This window comes from Drosophila melanogaster, chromosome 3L (assembly GCF_000001215.4).
Source record: "Drosophila melanogaster chromosome 3L".
NCBI lineage: Eukaryota > Metazoa > Arthropoda > Insecta > Diptera > Drosophilidae > Drosophila > Drosophila melanogaster.
This window is the reverse complement of record NT_037436.4, coordinates 22,507,639-22,518,581: the sequence shown is the minus strand read 5'-3', so window position 1 is coordinate 22,518,581 and position 10,943 is coordinate 22,507,639. Positions and strand designations below refer to the sequence as shown.

At 41.8% G+C, this 10,943-nt stretch overlaps 1 long non-coding RNA gene and 1 other non-coding gene across 2 annotated transcripts, besides 2 other annotated features; one reads left to right on the top strand and one right to left on the bottom strand.

Moving 5' to 3' along the window:
* Positions 1-290: 290 nt before the first annotated feature.
* On the top strand, positions 291-386 carry mir-957 (mir-957 stem loop). Its single transcript, NR_048309.1, has one exon. It is a non-coding gene; the product is annotated as a mir-957 precursor RNA (primary transcript).
* Positions 387-6,281: 5,895 nt separating this feature from the next.
* Positions 6,282-6,721: a mobile genetic element.
* Positions 6,722-7,514: 793 nt separating this feature from the next.
* Positions 7,515-8,316, bottom strand: lncRNA:CR45429 (long non-coding RNA:CR45429). Its single transcript, NR_125045.1, has one exon. It is a non-coding gene; the product is annotated as a long non-coding RNA:CR45429 (long non-coding RNA).
* A 2,107-nt stretch (positions 8,317-10,423) lies between these two features.
* Positions 10,424-10,589: a mobile genetic element.
* Positions 10,590-10,943: the final 354 nt, after the last annotated feature.

The following is a 10,943-nucleotide window of genomic DNA, read 5'->3' as shown; positions in this document are numbered from 1 at the left end:
TGTCTGCTGGGGCCTAACTAATTGCGGATAATGTGCCTGACTCGCTAATGAATTTGTTCTTTGTCTTTCCGTTGCAGGTGAGTTCTACCGATAGATATTCGTTCAATAACTCCTAGAACGGGTAAAGTATTTTTATCTTATTTGTTGTAGGTTGTTTATGCAGCTAAAGTTTTCGTTTACGATTGTCTTTTATTTTTGATCCTGCAAAGTCAGAGCTAATTCAACAAATCCAGTGCCTAAGAAAAGTGAACTTCGATTGTTCATCCAAGAATATATTATATCCGTAGTGTTGTCCACAATAGACCTTAGTTTTCGACGTGTTTTGGTGTGCTGGGGAGTTCTATTCCGATTGAAACCGTCCAAAACTGAGGCCAACTGTGAGGCGCGAGCATCTATCCAAAAAGCGATACCAACGAGCGCGTCCTTTTCAATTAATTTTATTTGCAGTCCACACAAAACACATTTGATTTGATACTGTTTGACTTTGGTTTGGATATTGTGTAGTATTATTGGCTATGCAATTCGGTATTTGTTTGATTCGTCACGAAGGCCAACCGTATTTATTTTTTGTAATATTTCACCACAACAAGTAAACAAATGAAACAGGGCATAAAAATCAAAAACGAATACGAACTCAATATCCTATTCGATATACTTAACTCAATATACCACCAAGATTCAAAAGAAAAAGCGATCATTTAATTTATCAAATAGAACACGACACTGCAAACAAATACAGAGTTTCTTTTCGTTTATATTGCTGAAACTGTTTTGTTTTATGATTTATTAACGGCATTTTAACTACGAGCCATTTACCTTGTTTGCCCGCTCTTAAATTAGCGTGTCAACAGTACCAATGCAGCTTAAAAACCGAGAAATGCCGGCGAAAAGTGTTTCGAGTGTTTGTAAATTTGATAAATTGGTAGTGCAAAGTGTACAGTGAGCTCTGTGTGGTGTACAGTGAGCCTTCCCTATCGGGCACAAAGTGGGTAACAAAAGTGACTGTGATTAACGCTTTGATTTATGGATTTTAAGAGCTTTTTACTTTATATGAATTGGAAATATAAAAATATTCAATCTTTGCTGTATCGGCTATTATTTATTGTACCAGTTACCGTTTCCCTTATGTTAGCATGAGCTTGCGTTTTAATTTGCAGTGTGTTCTTGCATCCCTTGCATCAATAATTGGTCAATAAATACATATTTATCCTTATAATGCTGTGCTCTCATTTGTATACTGGTTCATTAGCTTTAGCCTGCTCTTAAAATTGCTTTTTCGAAACTATCTCTTTTCAAACGTCGTCTTATTTTTTAATTTTAACAATTTTCCCAGTTGTTTTTCTTGGTTTAGCATGCATAAAAGCCATTGAATAGCTGTGCTAATAATAATAATACTTATAATAATTATATTGATGATGATGATTATCATGGAAAATGCATCCAACTGCAATTGTGTGGAAACCTCATTGAAAATTTATCGCCGAAACTTATTTTCAATCGCGCTTTTCGCAGTTTCTGCTGTTTACCAGTTTTTCATGAGTCATTGTCGAGTCATGGATTCAAATGAGCTTTTAATAGAGAGTTACGGTGGAAATAGTTTGGTCCGGAATCGATTTGAGTGGGTTAGCCCCTCGTAATCTCGTAACTTTAGCGCGCCAGAAAAGAGTTTGAAATTATGGCACAAAGGAAAATGTAAATGCATTTTTCCTTGCGCAATTTATTGCCGAAATAAATTATCGTAATAATATCAAATAAAAAACTGGAGGGAGATTGTGGTAGGGGCAATAGAAGGGAAAAAGCGAGAGTGGCCCAGGAGCCAAAGCCAACGGTTATTAACATATGCACGGTCCAAAAGACAAGCCAGCGTGCGTCAGAGCGGGAGGGAGAGTGAGTCAGGCATGGGGTTGCAGAAAGCGAGGGGGAGAGATGAGCCAGTGAGGAATTTGCAGCCGGCTAAGTGGCACGAAGGGGTCCTGGGGGTTATTGAGGCTTCGGGGTGGCGAGCTGGAGAGCTGGGGAGTTACTGTTCTGGAACAAAAATCCTCTGCATGCACAATTTAAGCAGGATTTATGGCTGGCAATATTGCGAAAAGGAAGATTTTCCCCAGCATTCTTGGTTAGTGTGCGTGATGGTAGTGGAAAGGGGTGAGGGGATTGCCTGGGCACTGAAGCGACCAGTTCGTCGATTGTGCGTGAGGGAAATTAAATTGCCAAATGGCCATTACCTTGGCGCACAAGGGTTAAGAAAGCTTTTGAGGTTATGAAAATTGCTAAATTATGTTAATGCCGCGCCCTCTTTACCATTTCCATTTTGTTTTGGGTGGGTGTGAATATTGAAAGATTTCTCCGCCTTTCAGGTCGCCACTTTAATGCATATATTACCACCATCCAACCCCGAACCATCCCATCATCATTATGCCCGTTGTCCTCGAAATTGATTGAGAAATTGCCAACCAGGTCAAAGTGTCCATGTGAGCAGCCTAAAAGCTGCACTGACCGAAAAATTTAACACAATAGTTACCTAAAATGCCAGTCTCTATCTAAAACGTATGTAAGATCTAAAGTGAGGTGGTTCGCACTTCACCTGCTCTTATTGTAATTGCTCTAACATATACATATATGTCTATCCAAACTCCTTTAGATTTTTTCTCACTGTGCAGGAAAAGAACGAATCCAAGGGCTCTCCATTTCTTTTGCACTTTAACTCGATTTGGGGCGAGGTAACCTGTCTTTGTTCGGTGACCCCTTTCTGTCCCGGGCTCATGGAAAAGTTATTGCTTTAGACACAACAATGGCAACCCTGGCGGAGACAACGGCATACATGAGCATTGTGCCGTGTTGCGTTGTGTTGTGTGGCTCTAAATATTTAATATAAATCGTTGCCATTGGCACTTGCCTGGTGACTATGGAACGGATCAGAGCACGGGCACTAAGTCAGGTTGTACTTGATTCAATTTTCTTTTGCCAGCTTTGGCACAGATTTATCGCTTATTAGAAAGCATACTTGTGTCGGTAGGAGATGGGCAGCAGCTTAAGTCCCAAAAACAGATGATTTCATTCCACTTCCCTTGGCTATTTCACAGGTGCTGGTAGACTCTCGGCGGTATGCTAAGTTAAACTTCTTAACAATTAAAGTTTGCCATAACGAGGCAGTCCGGCACCGTTTGCTGACATCTCAAAGCCAAATGCAGCCGCTATTAGCAACACAATCATAAACTTATCTCGGCTGCAGACACAAAGGAAAGACCAGCATCGACAGCCCGAGCTTCTACCAGCAATATCCATCCATCCATCCTTGTGCAAGGAAGATCCATTTAAATGAAATAAATCCAGCCTGACAGTCCATCGCCAAAGTCCAGGACCTTCCATTATTATCATAAATATAAAGGAGTTCCGACTACCTCGCCCATTTGCCACAACCCATTTTCCATTTCTCGTTCGCCGTCGTTTAGGCCATTGAAAAGTTAAGTCGCGTAATCGATTGATTTGCCTCGGCGGTGATTTCATTTTACGTTTTCAAGGTGCGTCGAGGGCTATAAAGTTTTGCCTTTCCACCCGCCGAAAGTCCTTCGAAGAGCCTTTGTGCTCGAAATTGAGATTTATTGCAGAATTTGAATTATAATGCAATTTATAATATAAAATGGCAGCCGCCTCCGAGATATTGAGCATGATAATGATGATGAAGCTTTGCAAGGGTTTCATCGACATCGAAGTTCTGGCGGGACGGTGAATTGAGCTGAGCTTGGCTTGGTCTTTTGTTGCTAATATTGTTGATTCAATTTGACTTCTGCTGCAAGGATAGCTGGCATCGTTCGTTCTGCCATCGCCTACATTACCTGCTACACAAAAGCCGTTGAAAATCGTTGGGATTTGAAGACGTATTAAAATGACAAGCACTCGGAATTAAGTTTGCATTGTCGGGCGAAGGCTTCAGCTTATGTCTGGGACTATTTGGATGAGAGCTGTTGGAGGTAACCAGCGGGGGAACACATAAATCAGCTCGAAGAGATAACATTTTCGCAGATGGCCCTTGCACTCTTGAACAGGTACCATTTGCGAAGGAGAGACCGACAGCCAAACTATTTTTCCAGTAGCCTGGCAACGACAAAAAACAGCAAAAAGTTTAACTGAAAACACTAATTTCCTGTAGTTAATTGCACATTTTCTAAACTTGCAAACTATTAAACAGCAACAACGAGGCAGAAAACAAAAACAGCTCCTGAGGCTGAAGCTTGCTCTTGGTCGGAGTTTTCGGTTGGTTGCTGTGAGAATTCAATATGTAATTTTGATTGAAATATGCCTGTTTGCGAAGCCCACACACCCAAGAAAACACAAACACGGAGAGACAAGCTGATCCAGGGAAAACACAGTAGACAAGTCCTTGTGTTGGGAAACGAATAACTTTTTAGTTGGCCCAAGTGCACCGTCAGAAATCAGAGTGGCCTGCAGCTAACTCCTGCCCGCCGTCGGCCATGCCGCACTTCTCCCAGTGTATTCCGACGTCTAATGAAGTGTATGCGTTTGGCAGACAAGCTGACACCCCATCCCAACCCACTGATCCAGCCTATGTTGCGTATATGCTAAGCTTGGCTGCTCAGCCCGAGTTGAACCTCCTTCGACCTCCGCCCTGCGTCCTTTATTCTGCCTGTGCGGGTTTGTGTCTTTTTGCTTGTAAAGCAATATTTCAATCAAAACAAGAAATAAATTACAGGCTTCACTGGCAGAGAAAGCGCTGGGCGGAGAAAGTGTGAGGAACGAGGGGAGACAGCTGCAGAGAACCAACTACGCAAAGTAAAATCAGTAGCAAGAGCCCACAGCGTATCGTTATGGGAGCTGGAGGATACGGACGAAATGGGGTGGCCGGCCGGAGCGTTGCAGTCAAAAACAATGCAGGCAAAAAAGTTGCGGCAAAATTGTTGTGCCGCTCTGGCTCAAAAAAAGGAGTTGCGGGGGACACCGGAGCAGAAGAAAGCCAACTGAAAAGTTCAAGTAGAAGTAAGTACAAAACTATTTTGTAAACACGCACACACCAGCAAAGCAGCGTGCATGCAACACTCGAAAGTTGCAAAATGAAGTGCAGCGTAGGTAGGGCCGGCAACGAGTGTCGAGTCCCGGAGTCCTTTACGGCCGGAGTCCTGGAACCCTTCAGCCTGACAGCAGGCGGCCCTAGCAGGCAATTCAAAACGTCAGTCCGTGGCCCAAAACCTCCGTGGAAAGGGAAACTTAACAACGGGGGAACTGCATGAAAACTTTAACGGATATTGGGAACAAGGTGATCAAAGTTTAAATACCTTTTAAAGATCTAATTAAAAGACTAAATTAGTCTTCAATTGTAACTAATGGCATTCGCCTTAAGTTTGACATAATTGGAAAGTATTTTAAAGATGATCGGGAAAAGTTGCTAGCTATGAAGCTATATGGTTAAAAGTAAATCTTGCATAGAAAGCCCATTGTTATTGTTGGATTAATTTTTAACAAGAGGGGCCCAAAAAATCTTCTTACGTTATATATTATATTTTTGTAGGCTGCATATGTACCGTCAGTATCCTAAATTCTACAAAGTTCTACAAAGAGTCTTCTAAATAAAAAAGTGCTTAAATAGAATAGGATAATCAGTTATTACTAATCACCACATGGTAGCTTATCCTGAAATTCGACAGCCATGCATCAAGTTGTGAATTACACTTCACGAGAGAAAAGAGGCTTGGGTCTAAGTTCCTTGAAAAGCTAGCTCTAAGAATACGCTACAATAAACAGATAACTAAGGGCGCTTATTCTAGTAATGGCTTGAAAAATTAGCCGCCGCACACATGAGATTAGCTAAATTTCGGAAACAGACAGCCTAGGCTCGCAATTCACTTTTGCACAGCTACAGGCATTTCTTAACTTGCTTTAAAGGCGGCTGAGGTGACTGCCTTTGAACCTTCATAGGATGACCTCCGTTCTTCCTCGTTCGCGGGAATAAATATTAATTTGAATCTGGTCTTCAAAACAAATAAAACCGAAAAGCACTGCCCCATAAATAACTGGATGTGGGCGCCTTTTTCAGATGGAAAATCGGGTATGGCTGTTCGGCAAGTAAAGCAAAGGGAACATAAAATGCCATATTTTGGATCAAATCCATTATTAATATGCGATTCAGCCAGATGATTTATTTTCCCCCATTTTTAAGTCCAGTACCGTTGCTAATGGAACAGTGAATTCATGCAAGTGGGTGTGTATAGCAAAAATACAACCGAATTTCTTACACATAAAAGCTTACATGCACGAAAAGAATATAAAACAAGAGAGAATGCTATAGTCGAATTCCCCGACTATTAGATACCCGTTACTCAGCTGGTGTGAATGCGAACGCGAAATATCATAATTTTTGTGGGATATCGACATATATTGGTGAATAATATTAAAAAAAAAGCTTAAAAATTGTTCAAAAGTGGGGGCGATGCAGTTTAGGGCTGTTTGTGGGTGTAAGCGTGGGCGTGACAAAAATTTTTTTTCAAATGAATAGAAATTTACAAGACTAATCAAATTATAAAAAAAAGCTTCCAACTATTTTTTAAAAATGTGTGCGTGGCAGTTCTGATCGGTTTTAGGACTTTAGAGTAGGCGGACAGACGGACATGGCCAGATCGACTCGGCTATTGATCCTGATCAAGAATATATATTCTTTATATGGGCGGAAACGCTTCCTTCTGCTTGTTACATACTTTCAACGAATCTACCATACCCTTTTACGGGTATAACATAAGAGAACGCCTAATTAGATTTTATCGATTGCCAGATAAATGATACTTTTTGGGAGATAGAAGGGGCGTAGAAAAAAGTTTTTCTGTTTTTAGGGAGATTGTGGGCGTTAGAGTGGGCGTGAAAGCGTTCTTAAGCCTTAAACGTCTGTTGGTCGAGGAAATAGACTTGGCATTATTTCATGCTTGGAGATGCAAATTTTAAATAATTTAAATTTAAGCTATTAACACTGTGTTGTAAAAGAGCCCTTTATAAAATTACGAATGCAGGATTCGGGGAAAAGGAAAAAATTTTTTTTTCTTTGCAAAATTTTTTATTTTTTTTTTTTAATATTTTGTTCAATGGGTATGAAGGATAATTTTATGTTTTGCTTGAATCGAATATGTCATCTTCAGTTCACTTTAGCTTATTACAGGGGATTATTTTATGTATTGCTTCTTACTATTACATACGGTAAAAGCTTCTATTTATACACATAAAAGAGAAGAAATACGCGTATTCTTAAGACTATCCAGATATACTCAAGTATTTTACTTAAAAAATGTGTATTGTATATTTTATTAAAGGGAGACTTTCCGTGAATTGTCGCACATTTGTTGGACCTTCTACTCCTAAGAAAGGGAACCTGTAAGCACATTTTCATAACTTAATATCGGTTTAAAGTGGTTTAGCAATAAGGAGTCTAGACTAGCGAGTTTATCCTTGCTGGGCTTCGATTGCCCTTTGCTGCCTACTCGGCCACTGAGCCTCTTAGACACTGAAAGAGAGATCCAGGGACTGCACATTTTATTATAATTCATAAGGCGTGTAGATGGGAATCAAAAGAGCGTCTGACAACTTACGGAGCCAGCGTACCCGGGATGGCGAACTAAACGCAGCCGAGGAGCAAAAGGAATCTAGTAAAATAGTAAACTTTTTATCAAGTCAATTTTCTACGTTGACTGCAAACCACAACGGCAAGATTTGCAGACAGGCCAATGACATAGCCAAGGAACAGCACGAAACTTTTGCTGTCATGTTTCCTTGTCCACCATTCAGCCTCAGTCCTGTTTTGGTCGGATCAGACCAGACGGCGACTCCGACCTTTGCTGTCATATTTTCGTTCCTTTGGCCCTCGATTTTTATTCAATTTCTGCTGGTGTTCGTCGATTGCAGCTCAATAAGCTGGATCCAAGCCCGCCGGATTAGAGTCCTGGGAGCTTCTGCGTTGGGAATTGGGGAGTCCTCGAAGCAAATTATTATTCATTGCAGTGGGAGTTTACATAAATTACGGAGCAGCCAGGCGGCGTCCTGGCCAATGGTCAAATTGATTCTCTTTAAGAGGAGTTTTCTTGATGCCGTCCAGTGAAACTAGAATTTCATTCTGCGTTTGACATCTTTGTTGGCAGCTCTCCTTGGCCTGGAAACCTGTCAGTTATTCAGTTAGCAGTTACCAGTTAGCAGCTAGCAGTCAGCATTTAGCCACTGCTCAGCAGGTGCTGAGGTGCCAAGCGTTTGGGTCAGGAACAGGAACTCCTGTCAACTTCGAGGAAAGGCTACTGCTGGTCAGCCACTCGCAGTCTCCAGACTCCCAAGTGTTGTGTCTGACAATTGCCTCCGGGTGACTTTTTCACCTCGCCCCGAAATTGTTTCACAGTGTAGGTGGCAGACGGGAATGCGAGAAATGGGAAAATCCGGAAGCACTGTTGCAGGTCCACGACATGATCTTGCACACTTCTTGCAAAGAAATTGCCGCCCCGAAGTATTAACCTACAATTACACCACGGGCGAGAGAATAAAGAACGATTTAAACGAAATCCGTAAAGTGTGCCAATGAGGTCGATGTGCGTCCGGTTGACAACATGTTTGACATAATTCAACACGCAGTTGGCATCGCGTCCCTTTCTGACAGCAATTAAAAACGCATTTCCATCGCAATACGATATCGGGGAACACGGGTCTCGCGGAAGAGAGGTCTCCTCACTTGAGCTGCTCAACTCTCACCCGAAGGGCTTAAAGTAATATACCCACAAGGGAGCCTGGCAGACAGCCAGTAGTATGCAACCGCCCTTTCCACCACCCGGCCATCAAGGCTTAAAACAAATAATTGCAAATAAATGATGTTCATTGGAGGGAACAATGAGATGCATTGACACTGGCGCATACTGTCAGCTTCATCGCATCAGCATCAGGAGCCCGGCAATGCCCTTAAATATGAAAATTAAAATTACAAAATGCACAAATTGCAGCGACGTGGAGCGAGGTGAAGTGCAGCGAAAATCATATTAATAAAAATAATGAGTTTGCCGCTTCCTCTTTGGCAGCGGCTCCTGCGGAAGCGGCTTGAAAACCCGATTAAAAATTGAGCAGCGAGCAAGGACGTTAAGTAGAAATGTCAATATGACAGCTGTCGTCTGGCCAAAAGAGCGCTCGAGTTGACGGGGGAACCAACTCAATGTCAGCGATGCGCATTGAACGGCGATGTGTGTGTACAATGTGCCTTCGAACAGGGTTCAAGTGATCAGAAATGTGGTAAAAGTCTAAAGGATAAGCCATTAACCCAGATTTGCACATTCCTACTATTCTTTACCAAAGTCGCTCATTAGTCGAGCTTTGCTTTGTGCATATTGATTTTCTGTACACAGATCCAGAGCATTCCGTATGTCCGGGCTGAAAGCTTAATCTATTATTGCAGGAATTATGATGCCAGCCACTTCACTTTGACTTATTGAGCGGAAAATGTGCAATTACTAAAGTTTTAAGTCCCCAAGACCACAGATTCAGGCAGCGAGAAGGGTGAGAGCAGTTTAAATTAAAGATGAATACAAGTATGGTTAAGCGGAAACTGAAATGAACAGATAGCGGGTGGAAATCGCCAGTCTTTGGAGGACCACCCTTCGGATGACACTCCTCACGACACGCCCCGTCAAATTTATGGCAGCCAATAAATTACTCAGGACAAAAGCAAATTATTTTCTAATTTCAGCTAACCACGCGTGGAATCGCCTAGGACCCTGAACTTATCTATCTGGGACGTCGGTGAGGAACAATCGACGGACATTTGACATTGATTAGTTTTCGTGGAATTTTTAATACATATTTCTCCAAGGTGGCAATCAGTCGCCCTTCTTGGCCCGCCTCAGCTCAGACGCCAGTCCATTAGGCGTCCACGCTTCATTTACTCATTTCGTGCAATTTCTTAATATCAATTTTCTTTTGATTTTCGGTCGCCGACTTGCCAGACACGCGATCCCCTGCACTGTCCTGCGGATTCTCCCACACGCACAGACGAGTCCTGCGACTGCTGCTCCGTTGTCCTGTTCTGACAGCGAGTAATTCGTTGTCGTTTGTGCTGGTCCCCACTTCCTCAGCTGACTTTTGTTGACTCCATCGTTTTGGCAGCACGTGAGGTCGCTTGCGCTCCTTTTACACCTTTTCAAGGTCCTGCTTGGCAGTCCGCAGTGGGAGCAGCATCATTTCTAGTAGACTTATCGAACGGTGAAGTATGCTTACATTGTTTAGCAAGCACTCGTTACATCCAAAATTTTTTCATACAAAAATTTAAAACAAGAGAGATCGCTATATTCGGGTATCGATACTCGGTACTTATAGGGAACAAGAAAATGCATGACTTTTTAATCAATATCAATAGAAATTAAAACAATAGCTATAACTCACACACAGCGTTGGCATCGCAAAGTCTGCATGTCTCAACTTTCAAGCATTTATAGTTTTCGAGATCTCGTCGTTCGGACAGACTGACAGATCGCCTCCGCTATCTATCCTTATTAATAATATTTATATATACATTATAGGGTAAGAAACGCTTCCTTCTACCTATTACATACTTTTCATCAAATCTAGTATACCATTTTACACCATTTACTCCCAATTTTTCCAAATTCTGCGGTTTTAGGCAGAAAAATGGTAAAAACTTTTACACATGTTTCATGGAAGGCACTATACCCTTGAATGTACGTGTAACATTTATAATAGTTAATGGAAACTCGTTTTGATATTGTAATTACTAATGCATCTGGACCCGCATTGCTCATACTATTTGAATATCTCTTACCTCTCGCCATATCAAACTAAAAGCCACAATCAGGCTGGGAGCCAAATCAAATAACCTAATGTATACTATCTGGAGGCCTCGGTAAGCACTTAAGTGCTACACAAAGCGGAGCCAATCGCGATGTCCAGGGAGTAGGCCTAAAATG